Source organism: Ranitomeya imitator, chromosome 6, assembly GCF_032444005.1.
Source record: "Ranitomeya imitator isolate aRanImi1 chromosome 6, aRanImi1.pri, whole genome shotgun sequence".
NCBI lineage: Eukaryota > Metazoa > Chordata > Amphibia > Anura > Dendrobatidae > Ranitomeya > Ranitomeya imitator.
Window position 1 is genome coordinate 566561779 of NC_091287.1, and position 20587 is coordinate 566582365.

The window sequence follows — 20587 nt, forward strand, 5'->3', positions numbered from 1 at the left end:
TCTGCCCCATCTCTGTCCAGCACTCTGCCCCATCTGTGTCCAGCACTCTGCCCCATCTCTGTCCAGCACTCTGCCCCATCTCTGTCCAGCACTCTGTCGCATCTGTGTCCAGCACTCTGCCCCATCTGTGTCCAGCAGTCTGCCCCATCTGTGTCCAGCACTCTGCCCCATCTCTGTCCAGCACTCTGCCCCATCTGTGTCCAGCACTCTGCCCCATCTCTGTCCAGCACTCTGCCGCATCTGTGTCCAGCACTCTGCCCCATCTGTGTCCAGCACTCTGCCCCATCTCTGTCCAGCACTCTGCCCCATCTGTGTCCAGCACTCTGCCCCATCTCTGTCCAGCACTCTGCCGCATCTGTGTCCAGCACTCTGCCCCATCTCTGTCCAGCACTCTGCCCCATCTGTGTCCAGCACTCTGCCCCATCTCTGTCCAGCATTCTGCCGCATCTGTGTCCAGCACTCTGCCCCATCTGTGTCCAGCACTCTGCCCCATCTCTGTCCAGCCCTCTGCCCCATCTGTGTCCAGCACTCTGCCCCATCTCTGTCCAGCACTCTGCCGCATCTGTGTCCAGCACTCTGCCCCATCTGTGTCCAGCACTCTGCCCCATCTGTGTCCAGCACTCTGCCCCATCTCTGTCCAGCACACTGCCCCATCTCTGTCCAGCACTCTGCCCCATCTCTGTCCAGCACTCTGCCCCATCTCTGTCCAGCACTCTGCCCCATCTCTGTCCAGCACTCTGCCGCATCTGTGTCCAGCACTCTGCCCCATCTGTGTCCAGCACTCTGCCCCATCTCTGTCCAGCACTCTGCCCCATCTGTGTCCAGCACTCTGCCCCATCTCTGTCCAGCACTCTGACCCATCTCTGTCCAGCACTCTGCCGCATCTGTGTCCAGCACTCTGCCCCATCTGTGTCCAGCACTCTGCCCCATCTGTGTCCAGCACTCTGCCCCATCTGTGTCCAGCACTCTGCCCCATCTCTGTCCAGCACTCTGCCCCATCTCTGTCCAGCATTCTGCCCCATCTCTGTCCACCACTCTGCCCCATCTCTGTCCAGCACTCTGCCCCATCTCTGTCCAGCACTCTGCCGCATCTGTGTCCAGCACTCTGCCCCATCTGTGTCCAGCACTCTGCCCCATCTCTGTCCAGCACTCTGCCGCATCTGTGTCCAGCACTCTGCCCCATCTGTGTCCAGCACTCTGCCCCATCTCTGTCCAGCACTCTGCCCCATCTGTGTCCAGCACTCTGCCCCATCTCTGTCCAGCACTGTGTCCCATCTGTGTCCAGCACTCTGCCCCATCTCTGTCCAGCACTCTGCCGCATCTGTGTCCAGCACTCTGCCCCATCTGTGTCCAGCACTCTGCCCCATCTGTGTCCAGCACTCTGCCCCATCTCTGTCCAGCACTCTGCCGCATCTGTGTCCAGCACTCTGCCCCATCTGTGTCCAGCACTCTGCCCCATCTCTGTCCAGCACTCTGCCCCATCTGTGTCCAGCACTCTGCCCCATCTCTGTCCAGCACTGTGCCCCATCTGTGTCCAGCACTCTGCCCCATCTCTGTCCAGCACTCTGCCGCATCTGTGTCCAGCACTCTGCCCCATCTGTGTCCAGCACTCTGCCCCATCTCTGTCCAGCACTCTGCCGCATCTGTGTCCAGCACTCTGCCCCATCTGTGTCCAGCACTCTGCCCCATCTCTGTCCAGCACTCTGCCCCATCAGTGTCCAGCACTCTGCCCCATCTGTGTCCAGCACTCTGCCCCATCTGTGTCCAGCACTCTGCCCCATCTGTGTCCAGCACTCTGCCCCATCTGTGTCCAGCACTCTGCCCCATCTCTGTCCAGCACTCTGCCCCATCTCTGTCCAGCACTCTGCCCCATCAGTGTCCAGCACTCTGCCCCATCTCTGTCCAGCACTCTGCCCCATCTGTGTCCAGCACTCTGCCCCATCTGTGTCCAGCACTCTGCCCCATCTCTGTCCAGCACTCTGCCCCATCTCTGTCCAGCACTCTGCCCCATCTGTGTCCAGCACTCTGCACCATCTGTGTCCAGCACTCTGCCCCATCAGTGTCCAGCACTCTGCCCCATCTCTGTCCAGCACTCTGCCCCATCTCTGTCCAGCACTCTGCCCCATCTCTGTCCAGCACTCTGCCCCATCTCTGTCCAGCACTCTGCCCCATCTCTGTCCAGCACTCTGCCCCATCTCTGTCCAGCACTCTGCCCCATCTCTGTCCAGCACTCTGCCCCATCTCTGTCCAGCACTCTGCTCCATCTGTGTCCAGCACTCTGCCCCATCTGTGTCCAGCACTCTGCCGCATCTGTGTCCAGCACTCTGCCCCATCTGTGTTCAGCACTCTGCCGCATCTCTGTCCAGCACTCTGCCCCATCTCTGTCCAGCACTCTGCCCCATCTGTGTCCAGCACTCTGCCGCATCTGTGTCCAGCACTCTGCCCCATCTGTGTTCAGCACTCTGCCGCATCTCTGTCCAGCACTCTGCCCCATCTCTGTCCAGCACTCTGCTCCATCTGTGTCCAGCGTTTTGCCCCTGTGTCCAGCACTCTGCCCCATCTGTGTCCAGCACTCTGCCCCATCTGTGTCCAGCACTCTGCCCCATCTGTGTCCAGCACTCTGCCCCATCTGTGTCCAATCCTGCCCGATCTGTGTCCAGCACTCTGCCCCATCTGTTTCCAGCACTCTGCCCCATCTGTGTCCAGCACTCTGCCCCATCTGTGTCCAGCACTCTGCCCCATCTGTGTCCAGCACTCTGCCCCATCTCTGTCCAGCACTCTGCCCCATCTGTGTCCAGCACTCTGCCCCATCTGTGTCCAGCACTCTGCCCCATCTGTGTTCAGCACTATGCCCCATCTCTGTCCAGCACTCTGCCGCATCTGTGTCCAGCACTCTGCCCCATCTGTGTCCAGCACTCTGCCGCATCTCTGTCCAGCACTCTGCCCCATCTCTGTCCAGCACTCTGCCCCATCTCTGTCCAGCACTCTGCCCCATCTGTGTCCAGCACTCTGCCCCATCTCTGTCCAGCACTCTGCCCCATCTGTGTCCAGCACTCTGCCGCATCTCTGTCCAGCACTCTGCCCCATCTCTGTCCAGCACTCTGCCCCATCTGTGTCCAGCACTCTGCCCCATCTCTATCCAGCACTCTGCCCCATCTGTGTCCAGCACTCTGCCCCATCTCTGTCCAGCACTCTGCCCCATCTGTGTCCAGCACTCTGCCCCATCTCTGTCCAGCACTCTGCCCCATCTCTGTCCAGCACTCTGCCCCATCTGTGTCCAGCACTCTGCCCCATCTCTGTCCAGCACTCTGCCCCATCTGTGTCCAGCACTCTGCCCCATCTGTGTCCAGCACTCTGCCCCATCTCTGTCCAGCACTCTGCTCCATCTCTGTCCAGCACTCTGCCCCATCTGTGTCCAGCACTCTGCCCCATCTCTGTCCAGCACTCTGCCCCATCTCTGTCCAGCACTCTGCCCCATCTCTGTCCAGCACTCTGCCGCATCTGTGTCCAGCACTCTGCCCCATCTGTGTCCAGCACTCTGCCCCATCTCTGTCCAGCACTCTGCCCCATCTGTGTCCAGCACTCTGCCCCATCTCTGTCCAGCACTCTGACCCATCTCTGTCCAGCACTCTGCCGCATCTGTGTCCAGCACTCTGCCCCATCTGTGTCCAGCACTCTGCCCCATCTGTGTCCAGCACTCTGCCCCATCTGTGTCCAGCACTCTGCCCCATCTCTGTCCAGCACTCTGCCCCATCTCTGTCCAGCATTCTGCCCCATCTCTGTCCACCACTCTGCCCCATCTCTGTCCAGCACTCTGCCCCATCTGTGTCCAGCACTCTGCCCCATCTGTGTCCAGCACTCTGCCCCATCTGTGTCCAATCCTGCCCGATCTGTGTCCAGCACTCTGCCCCATCTGTTTCCAGCACTCTGCCCCATCTGTGTCCAGCACTCTGCCCCATCTGTGTCCAGCACTCTGCCCCATCTGTGTCCAGCACTCTGCCCCATCTGTGTCCAGCACTCTGCCCCATCTGTGTTCAGCACTCTGCCGCATCTCTGTCCAGCACTCTGCCCCATCTCTGTCCAGCACTCTGCCCCATCTGTGTCCAGCACTCTGCCCCATCTGTGTTCAGCACTCTGCCCCATCTCTGTCCAGCACTCTGCCCCATCTCTGTCCAGCACTCTGCCCCATCTGTGTCCAGCACTCTGCCCCATCTGTGTCCAGCACTCTGCCCCATCTGTGTTCAGCACTCTGCCCCATCTCTGTCCAGCACTCTGCCGCATCTGTGTCCAGCACTCTGCCCCATCTGTGTCCAGCACTCTGCCCCATCTCTGTCCAGCACTGTGCCCCATCTCTGTCCAGCACTCTGCCCCATCTCTGTCCAGCACTCTGCCCCATCTGTGTCCAGCACTCTGCCGCATCTCTGTCCAGCACTCTGCCCCATCTCTGTCCAGCACTCTGCCCCATCTCTGTCCAGCACTCTGCCCCATCTGTGTCCAGCACTCTGCCCCATCTCTGTCCAGCACTCTGCCCCATCTCTGTCCAGCACTCTGCCCCATCTCTGTCCAGCACTCTGCCCCATCTGTGTCCAGCACTCTGCCCCATCTGTGTCCAGCACTCTGCCCCATCTCTGTCCAGCACTCTGCCCCATCTGTGTCCAGCACTCTGCCGCATCTCTGTCCAGCACTCTGCCCCATCTCTGTCCAGCACTCTGCCCCATCTCTGTCCAGCATTCTGCCCCATCTCTGTCCAGCACTCTGCCCCATCTCTGTCCAGCACTCTGCCCCATCTCTGTCCAGCACTCTGCCCCATCTCTGCCCAGCACTCTGCCCCATCTGTGTCCAGCACTCTGCCCCATCTCTGTCCAGCACTCTGCCCCATCTCTGTCCAGCACTCTGCCCCATCTGTGTCCAGCACTCTGCCCCATCTCTGTCCAGCACTCTGCCCCATCTCTGTCCAGCACTCTGCCCCATCTGTGTCCAGCACTCTGCCCCATCTCTGTCCAGCACTCTGCCGCATCTGTGTCCAGCACTCTGCCCCATCTGTGTCCAGCACTCTGCCCCATCTCTGTCCAGCACTCTGCCCCATCTCTATCCAGCACTCTGCCCCATCTGTGTCCAGCACTCTGCCCCATCTCTGTCCAGCACTCTGCCCCATCTGTGTCCAGCACTCTGCCCCATCTCTGTCCAGCACTCTGCCCCATCTGTGTCCAGCACTCTGCCCCATCTGTGTCCAGCACTCTGCCCCATCTCTGTCCAGCACTCTGCCCCATCTGTGTCCAGCACTCTGCCCCATCTGTGTCCAGCACTCTGCCCCATCTGTGTCCAGCACTCTGCCCCATCTGTGTCCAGCACTCTGCCCCATCTCTGTCCAGCACTCTGCCCCATCTGTGTCCAGCACTCTGCCCCATCTGTGTCCAGCACTCTGCCCCATCTCTGTCCAGCACTCTGCCCCATCTCTGTCCAGCACTCTGCCCCATCTGTGTCCAGCACTCTGCCCCATCTGTGTCCAGCACTCTGCCCCATCTGTGTCCAGCACTCTGCCCCATCTGTGTCCAGCACTCTGCCCCATCTGTGTCCAGCACTCTGCCCCATCTCTGTCCAGCACTCTGCCCCATCTGTGTCCAGCACTCTGCCCCATCTGTGTCCAGCACTCTGCCCCATCTGTGTCCAGCACTCTGCCCCATCTCTGTCCAGCACTCTGCCCCATCTGTGTCCAGCACTCTGCCCCATCTGTGTCCAGCACTCTGCCCCATCTGTGTCCAGCACTCTGCCCCATCTGTGTCCAGCACTCTGCCCCATCTCTGTCCAGCACTCTGCCCCATCTGTGTCCAGCACTCTGCCCCATCTCTGTCCAGCACTCTGCCGCATCTGTGTCCAGCACTCTGCCCCATCTGTGTCCAGCACTCTGCCCCATCTCTGTCCAGCACTCTGCCCCATCAGTGTCCAGCACTCTGCCCCATCTGTGTCCAGCACTCTGCCCCATCTGTGTCCAGCACTCTGCCCCATCTGTGTCCAGCACTCTGCCCCATCTGTGTCCAGCACTCTGCCCCATCTCTGTCCAGCACTCTGCCCCATCTCTGTCCAGCACTCTGCCCCATCAGTGTCCAGCACTCTGCCCCATCTCTGTCCAGCACTCTGCCCCATCTGTGTCCAGCACTCTGCCCCATCTGTGTCCAGCACTCTGCCCCATCTCTGTCCAGCACTCTGCCCCATCTCTGTCCAGCACTCTGCCCCATCTGTGTCCAGCACTCTGCACCATCTGTGTCCAGCACTCTGCCCCATCAGTGTCCAGCACTCTGCCCCATCTCTGTCCAGCACTCTGCCCCATCTCTGTCCAGCACTCTGCCCCATCTCTGTCCAGCACTCTGCCCCATCTCTGTCCAGCACTCTGCCCCATCTCTGTCCAGCACTCTGCCCCATCTCTGTCCAGCACTCTGCCCCATCTCTGTCCAGCACTCTGCCCCATCTCTGTCCAGCACTCTGCTCCATCTGTGTCCAGCACTCTGCCCCATCTGTGTCCAGCACTCTGCCGCATCTGTGTCCAGCACTCTGCCCCATCTGTGTTCAGCACTCTGCCGCATCTCTGTCCAGCACTCTGCCCCATCTCTGTCCAGCACTCTGCCCCATCTGTGTCCAGCACTCTGCCGCATCTGTGTCCAGCACTCTGCCCCATCTGTGTTCAGCACTCTGCCGCATCTCTGTCCAGCACTCTGCCCCATCTCTGTCCAGCACTCTGCTCCATCTGTGTCCAGCGTTTTGCCCCTGTGTCCAGCACTCTGCCCCATCTGTGTCCAGCACTCTGCCCCATCTGTGTCCAGCACTCTGCCCCATCTGTGTCCAGCACTCTGCCCCATCTGTGTCCAATCCTGCCCGATCTGTGTCCAGCACTCTGCCCCATCTGTTTCCAGCACTCTGCCCCATCTGTGTCCAGCACTCTGCCCCATCTGTGTCCAGCACTCTGCCCCATCTGTGTCCAGCACTCTGCCCCATCTCTGTCCAGCACTCTGCCCCATCTGTGTCCAGCACTCTGCCCCATCTGTGTCCAGCACTCTGCCCCATCTGTGTTCAGCACTATGCCCCATCTCTGTCCAGCACTCTGCCGCATCTGTGTCCAGCACTCTGCCCCATCTGTGTCCAGCACTCTGCCGCATCTCTGTCCAGCACTCTGCCCCATCTCTGTCCAGCACTCTGCCCCATCTCTGTCCAGCACTCTGCCCCATCTGTGTCCAGCACTCTGCCCCATCTCTGTCCAGCACTCTGCCCCATCTGTGTCCAGCACTCTGCCGCATCTCTGTCCAGCACTCTGCCCCATCTCTGTCCAGCACTCTGCCCCATCTGTGTCCAGCACTCTGCCCCATCTCTATCCAGCACTCTGCCCCATCTGTGTCCAGCACTCTGCCCCATCTCTGTCCAGCACTCTGCCCCATCTGTGTCCAGCACTCTGCCCCATCTCTGTCCAGCACTCTGCCCCATCTCTGTCCAGCACTCTGCCCCATCTGTGTCCAGCACTCTGCCCCATCTCTGTCCAGCACTCTGCCCCATCTGTGTCCAGCACTCTGCCCCATCTGTGTCCAGCACTCTGCCCCATCTCTGTCCAGCACTCTGCTCCATCTCTGTCCAGCACTCTGCCCCATCTGTGTCCAGCACTCTGCCCCATCTCTGTCCAGCACTCTGCCCCATCTCTGTCCAGCACTCTGCCCCATCTCTGTCCAGCACTCTGCCGCATCTGTGTCCAGCACTCTGCCCCATCTGTGTCCAGCACTCTGCCCCATCTCTGTCCAGCACTCTGCCCCATCTGTGTCCAGCACTCTGCCCCATCTCTGTCCAGCACTCTGACCCATCTCTGTCCAGCACTCTGCCGCATCTGTGTCCAGCACTCTGCCCCATCTGTGTCCAGCACTCTGCCCCATCTGTGTCCAGCACTCTGCCCCATCTGTGTCCAGCACTCTGCCCCATCTCTGTCCAGCACTCTGCCCCATCTCTGTCCAGCATTCTGCCCCATCTCTGTCCACCACTCTGCCCCATCTCTGTCCAGCACTCTGCCCCATCTGTGTCCAGCACTCTGCCCCATCTGTGTCCAGCACTCTGCCCCATCTGTGTCCAATCCTGCCCGATCTGTGTCCAGCACTCTGCCCCATCTGTTTCCAGCACTCTGCCCCATCTGTGTCCAGCACTCTGCCCCATCTGTGTCCAGCACTCTGCCCCATCTGTGTCCAGCACTCTGCCCCATCTGTGTCCAGCACTCTGCCCCATCTGTGTTCAGCACTCTGCCGCATCTCTGTCCAGCACTCTGCCCCATCTCTGTCCAGCACTCTGCCCCATCTGTGTCCAGCACTCTGCCCCATCTGTGTTCAGCACTCTGCCCCATCTCTGTCCAGCACTCTGCCCCATCTCTGTCCAGCACTCTGCCCCATCTGTGTCCAGCACTCTGCCCCATCTGTGTCCAGCACTCTGCCCCATCTGTGTTCAGCACTCTGCCCCATCTCTGTCCAGCACTCTGCCGCATCTGTGTCCAGCACTCTGCCCCATCTGTGTCCAGCACTCTGCCCCATCTCTGTCCAGCACTGTGCCCCATCTCTGTCCAGCACTCTGCCCCATCTCTGTCCAGCACTCTGCCCCATCTGTGTCCAGCACTCTGCCGCATCTCTGTCCAGCACTCTGCCCCATCTCTGTCCAGCACTCTGCCCCATCTCTGTCCAGCACTCTGCCCCATCTGTGTCCAGCACTCTGCCCCATCTCTGTCCAGCACTCTGCCCCATCTCTGTCCAGCACTCTGCCCCATCTCTGTCCAGCACTCTGCCCCATCTGTGTCCAGCACTCTGCCCCATCTGTGTCCAGCACTCTGCCCCATCTCTGTCCAGCACTCTGCCCCATCTGTGTCCAGCACTCTGCCGCATCTCTGTCCAGCACTCTGCCCCATCTCTGTCCAGCACTCTGCCCCATCTCTGTCCAGCATTCTGCCCCATCTCTGTCCAGCACTCTGCCCCATCTCTGTCCAGCACTCTGCCCCATCTCTGTCCAGCACTCTGCCCCATCTCTGCCCAGCACTCTGCCCCATCTGTGTCCAGCACTCTGCCCCATCTCTGTCCAGCACTCTGCCCCATCTCTGTCCAGCACTCTGCCCCATCTGTGTCCAGCACTCTGCCCCATCTCTGTCCAGCACTCTGCCCCATCTCTGTCCAGCACTCTGCCCCATCTGTGTCCAGCACTCTGCCCCATCTCTGTCCAGCACTCTGCCGCATCTGTGTCCAGCACTCTGCCCCATCTGTGTCCAGCACTCTGCCCCATCTCTGTCCAGCACTCTGCCCCATCTCTATCCAGCACTCTGCCCCATCTGTGTCCAGCACTCTGCCCCATCTCTGTCCAGCACTCTGCCCCATCTGTGTCCAGCACTCTGCCCCATCTCTGTCCAGCACTCTGCCCCATCTGTGTCCAGCACTCTGCCCCATCTGTGTCCAGCACTCTGCCCCATCTCTGTCCAGCACTCTGCCCCATCTGTGTCCAGCACTCTGCCCCATCTGTGTCCAGCACTCTGCCCCATCTGTGTCCAGCACTCTGCCCCATCTGTGTCCAGCACTCTGCCCCATCTCTGTCCAGCACTCTGCCCCATCTGTGTCCAGCACTCTGCCCCATCTGTGTCCAGCACTCTGCCCCATCTCTGTCCAGCACTCTGCCCCATCTCTGTCCAGCACTCTGCCCCATCTGTGTCCAGCACTCTGCCCCATCTGTGTCCAGCACTCTGCCCCATCTGTGTCCAGCACTCTGCCCCATCTGTGTCCAGCACTCTGCCCCATCTGTGTCCAGCACTCTGCCCCATCTCTGTCCAGCACTCTGCCCCATCTGTGTCCAGCACTCTGCCCCATCTGTGTCCAGCACTCTGCCCCATCTGTGTCCAGCACTCTGCCCCATCTGTGTCCAGCACTCTGCCCCATCTCTGTCCAGCACTCTGCCCCATCTGTGTCCAGCACTCTGCCCCATCTCTGTCCAGCACTCTGCCCCATCTCTGTCCAGCACTCTGCCGCATCTGTGTCCAGCACTCTGCCCCATCTGTGTCCAGCACTCTGCCCCATCTGTGTCCAGCACTCTGCCCCATCTGTGTCCAGGCGGGCGAAGTTCTCTGTCTCCACGCAGTTGCAGCGTGCACTCACTGGCGAGTGACAATGATGTCAGACGCCGGCGACATGCACGCACGCTGCGGCTGACGTCGGCTGCCAGCCTCAGATTGGCTGGCGGCTGTTAACTATTGATGTGCGGGCCCACGGCAATAGCTTTAAACAGCTGCAGCGTCGGTGCTAAGGGCTCGGTTAGCCTGCGGCTGCCGGTAGGGGCCCGGTGAGCAGATGAGACGGGGCCCGATGCGGGACCACTCTGCCCACCGGGCCCCATACGCCAGTCACGGCCGTCATGCCCTGATGGCGGCCCTGTAAAATGCTCACATATATACATACAGTATACCAGTATATGACGTCTTCTCACGCATTATAGGTGAGGTGTGTTATTAAAGATAATTCATAAAAATACACACATGCGTTGTGTGCTGGTATTAGGGTACTGAGTGCAGCACTCCTCTGCAGACATGGCATCTCTACACTGATAGAACTAGAATATATACATACACACTGTACATTACGTACAATATATACTACAGATACAAGGATCATATATATACACACACTGTACGCTATACATTAACTACACTATATACTGCAGATACACTATTACATATACAAGGATCATCTCCAGTATATCCATACACTTATTTACAAACAAGAAAATACATATACTGCACACTATATTTTACATACACTATATACACCACAGTATCATACGCACACTATTATATATACTTACCTATCCTGCAGGGCCTTCACCACCTGCACCATTATCCCAGGCCAGCAGACAGCAGGAGACTATAATAAGAGCGGCTGCTGTCTCTTCCAGTGCAGACTCTTGGTCACCCCCTCCCCCGGTCCCGACTGCAAGTGATGCGAGTACAGGGACTGGGAGACTTCCTACACAGCAGTTTCCTAGCACTGGTGTTATGGAGGGACAGTGTAGTGTAGCCTAGTGCACTAGTGCCGGCAGCTTGATCCCACAGGAATAGTGGGGCCCCGGGGTCCCTAGTTCTGGAGCCACTAGGAGGCAGCATCGCAGAATTGTTGACCTTTACTGGCTTCAATCTCTTCCTGCAGAGCTCCGGTCACTGCTGCTGTTCTGTTCTGGAGGAGGTGACAGTCACGGTGAGAAATGATGGAGGCGGAGCCTCTGCTGGAGGCGGCACCGAGCTCTGCACAGAGCAAAAGCCCAGGTCCTTGTACAGCGTCTGCTGCAGTGAGTGCGGCCACATCAGACAGGAGCGATGCAATCACCTCATAATGCCTCCAGACCGGCAGGAAAAGAGGTGGGGAACAAAGTGTATGAGACGTGCTGATTGCGTGTCTGGTCAGTCCGGGCCCTCCCTCCTTGCCTCTCCTCACCGGGCCCCTTACACATGTAATGGCTGTAATGCCCTGATGGCGGCCCTGGAAGTCATTATTATGGGGGACTTCAACTACCCTGAAATAGATTGGGGAACAGAAACCTGCAGTTCCAGCAAAGCTGATCGGGGTCTGACAACTATGAGAGACAATTACCTTTCACAACTGGTTCAGGACCCAACAAGAAGGGGGGCACTGCTAGACCTAATATTAACCAACAGGCCAGACCGCATATCAAATATAAGGGTTGGGGGTTACTTGGGGAATAGTGATCACAAAATAATAAGTTTTCATGTCTCCTTTAATAAGATGTGTAGTAGAGGGGTGACAAGGACACTAAACTTCAGGAGGGCAAATTTCCAACGGATGAGAGAGGATCTTGGTGCAATTAAATGGAACAATATCCTGAGACATAAAAATACAGTAAGAAAATGGGAGACGTTTATTAGCATCCTGGATAGGACCTGTGCACAGTATATACCGTATGGGAATAAACATACTAGAAATAGGAGGAAACCAATACGGTTAAATAGAGCTGTAAGGGGCGCAATAAGTGACAAAAAGAAAGAATATAGAGAATTAAAGGAAGTAGGTAGTGAGGAGGCATTAAATAAATACAGAAAAGTAAATAAATTCTGTAAAAAGCAAATCAAGGCAGCAAAGATTGAGACAGAGAGACTAATTGCCAGAGAGAGTAAAAATAATCCCAAAATATTCTTTAACTACATAAATAGTAAGAAACTAAAAAATGATAGTTTTGGCCCCCTTAACCCCTTTACCCCCAAGGGTGGTTTGCACGTCAATGACCAGGCCAATTTTTACAATTCTGACCACTGTCCCTTTATGAGGTTATAACTCCGAAACGCTTCAACGGATCCTGGTGATTCTGACATTGTTTTCTCGTGACATATTGTACTTCATGATAGTGGTAAAATTTATTTGATAGTACCTGCGTTTATTTGTGAAAAAAATGGAAATTTGGCGAAAATTTTGAAAATTTCGCAATTTTCAAACTTTGAATTTTTATGCAATTAAATCACAGAGATATGTCACACAAAATACTTAATAAGTAACATTTCCCACATGTCTCCTTTACATCAGCATAATTTTGGAACCAATTTTTTTTTTTTGTTAGGGAGTTATAAGGGTTAAAAGTTGACCAGCAATTTCTCATTTTTACAACACCATTTTTTTTAGGGACCACGTCTCATTTGAAGTCATTTTGAGGGGTCTATATGATAGAAAATGCCCAAGTGTGACACCATTCTAAAAACTGCACCCCTCAATGTGCTCAAAACCACATTCAAGAAGTTTATTAACCCTTCAGGTGTTTAATAGGAATTTTTGGAATGTTTAAATAAAAATGAACATTTAACTTTTTTACACAAAAAATTTACTTCAGCTCCAATTTGTTTTATTTTACCAAGGGTAACAGGAGAAATTGGACCCAAAAAGTTGTTGTCCAATTTGTCCTGAGTACGCTGATACCCCATATGTGGCAGTAAACCACTGTTTGGGCGCATGGGAGAGCTCGGAAGGGAAGGAGCGCTATTTGACTTTTCAATGCAAAATTGACAGGAATTGAGATGGGACGCCATGTTGCGTTTGGAGAGCCACTGATGTGCCTAAACATTGAAACCCCCCACAAGTGACACCATTTTGGAAAGTAGACCCCTTAAGGAACTTATCTAGAGGTGTGGTGAGCACTTTGACCCACCAAGTGCTTCACAGAAGTTTATAATGCAGAACCGTAAAAATAAAAAATCATATTTTTTCACAAAAATTATATTTTTGCCCCCAATTTTTTATTTTTCCAAGGGTAAGAGAAGAAATTGGACCTCAAAAGTTGTTGTCGAATTTGTCCTGAGTACGCTGATACCCCATATGTGGCAGTAAACCACTGTTTGGGCGCATGGGAGAGCTCGGAAGGGAAGGAGCGCCGTTTGACTTTTTAATGCAAAATTGACAGGAATTGAGATGGGACGCCATGTTGCGTTTGGAGAGCCACTGATGTGCCTAAACATTGAAACCCCCCACAAGTGACACCATTTTGGAAAGTAGACCCCCTAAGGAACTTATCTGGATGTGTGGTGAGCACTTTGACCCACCAAGGGCTTCACAGAAGTTTATAATGCAGAGCCATAAAAATAAAACAAAATTTTTTTCCCACAAAAATTATTTTTTAGCCCCCAGTTTTGTATTTTCCCTAGGGTAACAGGAGAAATTGGACCCCAAAAGTTGTTGTCCAATTTGTCCTGAGTACGCTGATACCCCATATGTGGGGGGGAACCACCGATTGGGCGCATGGGAGGGCTCGGAAGGGAAGGAGCGCCATTTGGAATGCAGACTTAGATGGAATGGTCTGCAGGCGTCACATTGCGTTTGCAGAGCCCCTAATGTACCTAAACAGTAGAAACCCCCCACAAGTGACACCATTTTGGAAAGTAGACCCCCTAAGGAACTCATCTTGATGTGTTGTGAGAGCTTTGAACCCCCAAGTATATCACTACAGTATATAACGCAGAGCCATGCAAATAAAAAATATTTTTTTTTCCACAAAAATTATATTTTAGCCCCCAGTTTTGTATTTTTCCAAGGTTAGCAGGAGAAATTGGACCCTAAATGTTGTTGTCCAATTTGTCCTGAGTACGCTGATACCCGATATGTGGGGGGGAACCACCGTTTGGGCGCATGGGAGGGCTCGGAAGGGAAGGAGCATCATTTGGAATGCAGACTTAGATGGATTGGTCTGCAGGCGTCACATTGCGTTTGCAGAGCCCCTAATGTACCTAAACAGTAGAAACCCCCCACAAGTGACCCCATATTGGAAACTAGACCCCTCAATGAACTTATCTAGATGTGTTGTGAGAACTTTGAACCCCCAAGTGTTTCACTACAGTTTATAACGCAGAGCCGTGAAAATAAAAAATCTTTTTGTTTTCCCACAAAAATTATTTTTTAGCCCCCTCTTTTGTATTTTCCCAAGGGTAACAGGAGAAATTGGTCCACAAAAGTTGTTGTCCAATTTGTCCTGAGTACGCTGATACCCCATATGTTGGGGTAAACCCCTGTTTGGGCACACAAGAGAGCTCGGAAGGGAAGGAGCACTGTTTTACTTTTTCAACGCAGAATTGGCTGGAATTGAGATCGGACGCCATGTCGTGTTTGGAGAGCCCCTGATGTGCCGAAACAGTGGAAACCCCCCAATTATAACTGAAACCCTAATCTAAACACACCCCTAACCCTAATTCCAACGGTAACCCTAACCACACCTCTAACCCTGACACACCCCTAACCCTAATCCCAACCCTATTCCCAACTTTAAATGTAATCTAAACCCTAACCCTAACTTTAGCCCCAACCCTAACTGTAGCCCCAACCCTAACCCTAACCCTAGCCCTAACCCTAGCCCTAACCCTAGCCCTAACCCTAGCCCTAGCCCTAACCCTAGCCCTAACCCTAACCCTAGCCCTAACCCTAACCCTAGCCCTAACCCTAGCCCTAACCCTAACCCTAACCCTAGCCCTAACCCTAGCCCTAACCCTAGCCCTAGCCCTAACCCTAGCCCTAACCCTAGCCCTAACCCTAACCCTAGCCCTAACCCTAGCCCTAACCCTAGCCCTAGCCCTAACCCTAGCCCTAACCCTAGCCCTAGCCCTAACCCTAGCCCTAACCCTAGCCCTAATGGGAAAATGGAAATAAATACATTTTTTTTATTTTTCCCTAACTAAGGGGGTGATGAAGGGGGGTTTGATTTACTTTTATAGCGAGTTTTTTAGCGGATTTTTATGATTGGCAGCCGTCACACACTGAAAGACCCTTTTTATTGCAAAAAATATTTTTTGCAATACCACATTTTGAGAGCTATAATTTTTCCATATTTTGGTCCACAGAGTCATGTGAGGTCTTGTTTTTTGCGGGACGAGTTGACGTTTTTATTGAAAACATTTTTGGGCACGTGACATTTTTTGATCGCTTTTTATTCCGATTTTTGTGTGGAAGAATGACCAAAAGCCAGCTATTCATGAATTTCTATTGGGGGAGGCGTTTATACCGTTCCGCGTTTGGTAAAATTGATAAATCAGTTTTATTCTTCGGGTCAGTACGATTACAGCGATACCTCATTTATATCATTTTTTTATGGTTTGGCGCTTTTATACGATAAAAACTTTTTTACAGAAAAAATAATTATTTTTGCATCGCTTTATTCTCAGGACTATAACTTTTTTATTTTTTTGCTGATGATGCTGTATGGCGGCTCTTTTTTTGCGGGACAATATGACGCTTTCAGCGGTACCATGGTTATTTATATCTGTCCTTTTGATCGCGTGTTATTCCACTTTTTGTTCGGCGGTATGATAATAAAGCGTTGTTTTTTGCCTCGTTTTTTTTTCTTACGGTGTTTACTGAAGGGGTTAACTAGTGGGACAGTTTTATAGGTCGGGTCGTTACGGACGCGGCGATACTAAATATGTGTACTTTTATTGGGTTTTTTTTTATTTAGATGAAGAAATGTATTTATGGGAATAATATTTTTTTTTTTTTTCATTATTTTGGAATATTTTTTTTTATTTTTTTTACACATTTGGAAATTTTTTTTTTTACTTTTTTACTTTGTCCCAGGGGGGGACATCACAGATCAGTGATCTGACAGTTTGCACAGCACTCTGTCAGATCACTGATCTGACATGCAGCGCTGCAGGCTTCACAGTGCCTGCTCTGAGCAGGCTCTGTGAAGCCACCTCCCTCCCTGCAGGACCCGGATCCGCGGCCATCTTGGATCCGGGGCTGGAGGGAGCAGGGAGGGAGGTGAGAACCTCGCAGCAACGCGATCACATCGCGTTGCTCCGGGGGTCTCAGGGAAGCCCGCAGGGAGCCCCCTCCCTGCGCGGTGCTTCCCTGCACCGCCGGCACATCGCGATCATCTTTGATCGCGGTGTGCCAGGGGTTAATGTGCCGGGGGCGGTCCGTGACCGCTCCTGGCACATAGTGCCGGATGTCAGCTGCGATAAGCAGCTGACACCCGGCCGCGATCGGCCGCGCTCCCCCGTGAGCGCGGCCGATCGGCTATGACGTACTATCCCGTCCAGGGTCAGATAAGCCCAGGGCACCTCGACGGGATAGTACGTCTAAGGTCACAGAGGGGTTAAAAATAGTCTGGGTGAGATGGTGGATGAGGATGAGGAAAAAGCCAATATGCTAAATGACTTTTTTTTCATCAGTATTTACACAAGAGAATCCCATGGCGACAAAATGACTAGTGATAAAAATTCCCCATTAAATGTCACCTGCATAACCCAGCAGGAAGTGCGGCGGCGTCTAAAAATCACTAAAATTGACAAATCTCCGAGCCCGGATGGGATCCACCCTCGAGTACTGCAGGAATTAAGTACAGTCATTGATAGGCCATTATTTTTAATCTTTAAAGACTCCATAATAACAGGGTCTGTGCCGCAGGACTGGCGTATAGCAAATGTGGTGCCAATATTCAAAAAGGGGACAAAATCTGAACTCGGAAATTATAGGCCAGTAAGCTTAACCTCTACTGTGGGTAAAATCCTGGAGGGCATTCTAAGGGACGCTATACTGGAGTATCTGAAGAGGAATAACCTCATGACCCAGTATCAGCACGGGTTTACTAGGGACCGTTCATGTCAGACTAATTTGATCAGTTTCTATGAAGAGGTAAGTTCCGGACTGGACCAAGGGAACCCAGTGGATGTTGTGTATATGGACTTCTCAAAAGCTTTTGATACGGTGCCACACAAAAGATTGATACATAAAATGAGAATAATGGGGATAGGGGAAAATATGTGTAAGTGGGTTAAGAATAGGCTCTGTGATAGGAAACAAAGGGTGGTTATTAATGGAGCACACTCGGACTGGGTCGCGGTTAGCAGTGGGGTACCACAGGGGTCAGTATTGGACCCTCTTCTTTTTAACATATTTATTAATGACCTTGTAGGGGGCATTCAGAGTAGAATTTCAATATTTGCAGATGACACTAAACTCTGCAGGGTAATCAATACAGAGGAGGACAATTTTATATTACAGGATGATTTATGTAAACTAGAAGCTTGGGCTGATAAATGGCAAATGAGCTTTAATGGGGATAAATGTAAGGTCATGCACTTGGGGAGAAGTAATAAGATGTATAATTATGTGCTTAATTCTAAAACTCTGGACAAAACCATCAATGAAAATGACCTGGGTGTATGGGTGGATGACAAACTCATGTTCAGTGGCCAGTGTCAGGCAGCTGCTACAAAGACAAATAAAATAATGGGATGCATTAAAAGAGGCATAGATGCTCATGAGGAGAACATAATTTTACCTCCATACAAGTCACTAGTTCGACCACACTTAGAATACTGTGCACAGTTCTGGTCTCCGGTGTATAAGAAAGACATAGCTGAACTGGAGCGGGTGCAGAGAAGAGCGACCAAGGTTATTAGAGGACTGGGGGGTCTGCAATACCAAGATAGGTTATTACACTGGGGGCTATTTAGGTTGGAAAAAGGAAGGCTAAGGGGTGATCTTATTTTAATGTATAAATATATGAGGGGACAGTACAAGGACCTTTCTGATGATCTTTTTAATCATAGACCTGAGACAGGGACAAGGGGGCATCCTCTACATCTGGAGGAAACAAGGTTTAAGCATAATAACAGACGCGGATTCTTTACAGTAAGAGCAGTGAGACTATGGAACTCTCTGCTGTATGATGTTGTAATGACTGATTCATTACTTAAATTTAAGAGGGGACTGGATACCTTTCTGGAAAAGTATAATGTTACAGGGTATATATACTAGATTCCTTGTTAGGGTGTTGATCCAGGGAACTAGTCTGATTGCCGTATGTGGAGTCGGGAAGGAATTTTTTTCCCCAATGTGGAGCTTACTCTTTGCCACATGGGTTTTTTTTGCCTTCCTCTGGATCAACATGTTAGGGCATGTTAGGTTAGGCTATGGGTTGAACTAGATGGACTTATAGTCTTCCTTCAACCTTAATAACTATGTTACTATGTTACTATGACATAGAATGTGTGAACAGCTCTTTAGACTCACCCATCTGTGGTTCCGTTCAGTCAGCGGGGGAAAGTAAGGATAATTTGGGTGCCATATCTGTGGAGTGTACTGGGTATGATGTTGAGGTGGAGGAAGAGGAGTAGAGGCCACTTGAAGCTGTGCTTGCCATCCTCTCAATCACATGCTCTTTCTGGGACTCATCAACAAAGCGTACTGCTGTGCGTCTGCCAAAGAAAGGTGGTGGAGAAGCACGTCCAGTAAAAGGAGTTCTCAGTTGTCTTTGCATAGGATGTGATGTTGTTGGTTCACTAGTGCTATCAAAAAGATGACCTCCTACCCCACATGCACCTTGAACACCAAGCCTAATTCTCCTTCCACCATGGCCTCGCTTTTTCCCAGTCATGTTGTTCAGAAAGTGTTGTAGGAGCACAGTAATATTAACAAAAAATAGATTTTAAACTCTGCAGCACCTCTGCTAACAGCAGAATTTCAGCAGTAAATTCCAATATGAAATTTGGCGTGCTGTATCATGTTAGTCACAGAAGAAAGAGTTGTTTGAGTGTGTATGAGGCCTGTATAACAAAGAAGATATGCCACAAACAATTTGAAAGTCAGATGTCCCCTACTGTATGACGTTAGGAACACAAACATTTTTTGTGTCCTCCTTATCAGTCCTCTAGATGCTACAAACTATTTTAAAATCAGGTCCCCTATTGTATGAACCTAGGAATAGAAGAATTTTTGTGTCCCATGGATCAGGCTTCTACAGCTTAATTTCAACCCAACAAAATGACAACGTGTGATACAGCGGGTAGTCTAACTTTTTGAAACTGAAAAATTATAATTTTTTTCTAATGTGCCTTAGGACTGCAGACAGGTTCATATCACCATAGCACAAAATGGCAAGGTAGGATACAGCAAGCTGTTTCACATTTATCTTGAGAAAAAATAATTATTTAGAATGCTATACTCGGGCATGGAGCACATTAGAAGCAGTGCACAAAACACTTGTACGACATGTGCCCTGCTGGCTTTGTCTGTGGACCTCAGTAATGGCAAAAAAAATGCTGGAAGGTAAATTTCACAGCCACACTGGACACTAACTAGCTACACTATCTGACTGATTTACAACCACCGAACTAACTAGCTAAATTCTTGCTGCTATCAGTGGCAGCGTCAGGAGCAGCCTCTCTGTGCTGTTACAGTGTCAAAATGGCGCTAAAACAAGAAGTCCACTATTTATATGGAGAGGGACATGTGATTTCAGCAGCCAATGACGCAAGCCGTTATGTCAGGACATTCTGGGTGTTTTCTGCACTATTGTAGGTGTAGTGGAATATGGATATGTATGGATGTATGACCAGCAGTAACTTAGCATCTGTTCTAGGCTGCAGGTCTTGACAAAGGTCATAACTAGTGTTGAGCGATACCGTCCGATACTTGAAAGTATCGGTATCGGATAGTATCGGCCGATACCCGAAAAGTATCGGATATCGCCGATACCGATATCCGATACCAATACAAGTCAATGGGACACCAAGTATCGGAAGGTATCCTGATGGTTCCCAGGGTCTGAAGGAGAGGAAACTCTCCTTCAGGCCCTGGGATCCATATTAATGTGTAAAATAAAGAATTAAAATAATAATAATAATTACCGCACCCTCCTGCATACCTGATGTCCTGACGGCTGTATTAAATATTTTTTCCAATAAAGTTCACGAATTACACAGCTACAATTGGGTGAGTGCCGCATATTTCCTTGTTCTTCGACTGCATTGTGGATCTTGGTTGATACTTTTCTGCAGAGCACCATATACCCACAGCTTTCGTGACACCTGCTATTCGGCTGTACTCTATTAGTCCTGCTCAGTGGAGCTCGTATTTCTCTCGTGCCGTCCTGTTCCTTTACATCTTTGTCATGCCAGTAAAACCCCAGCGAATGAATGGAAAGTAGGTCAATGACCTGTAGTTACCGTCATTCGCGGTGATGCGCCCTCTGCTGGATGTCCTCATATGACCTCGAGGCTGGGAAAATATTCAGAAAAGTTCCCACGCTCGAGGTCATATGAGGACATCCAGCA

At 52.0% G+C, this 20587-nt stretch overlaps 1 protein-coding gene across 5 annotated transcripts in view; it reads right to left on the reverse strand.

The window, feature by feature from the left end:
- The window catches only part of LOC138643219 (cytochrome P450 2C20-like), a 383231-nt gene that overhangs the window by 319857 nt on the left and 42787 nt on the right, over positions 1-20587 (reverse strand). The window contains exon 1 of one of the 5 annotated variants that reach the window (XM_069732080.1): positions 18546-18587. The exons of 3 other annotated variants lie outside the window; for them this stretch is intronic. The gene's annotated coding sequence lies outside the window, so the exon portion shown is untranslated. Of the gene's footprint in view, positions 1-10851; positions 10871-18545; positions 18588-20587 lie in introns of those variants that run through there. One more of the 5 variants, XM_069732078.1, reaches the window with a different exon arrangement.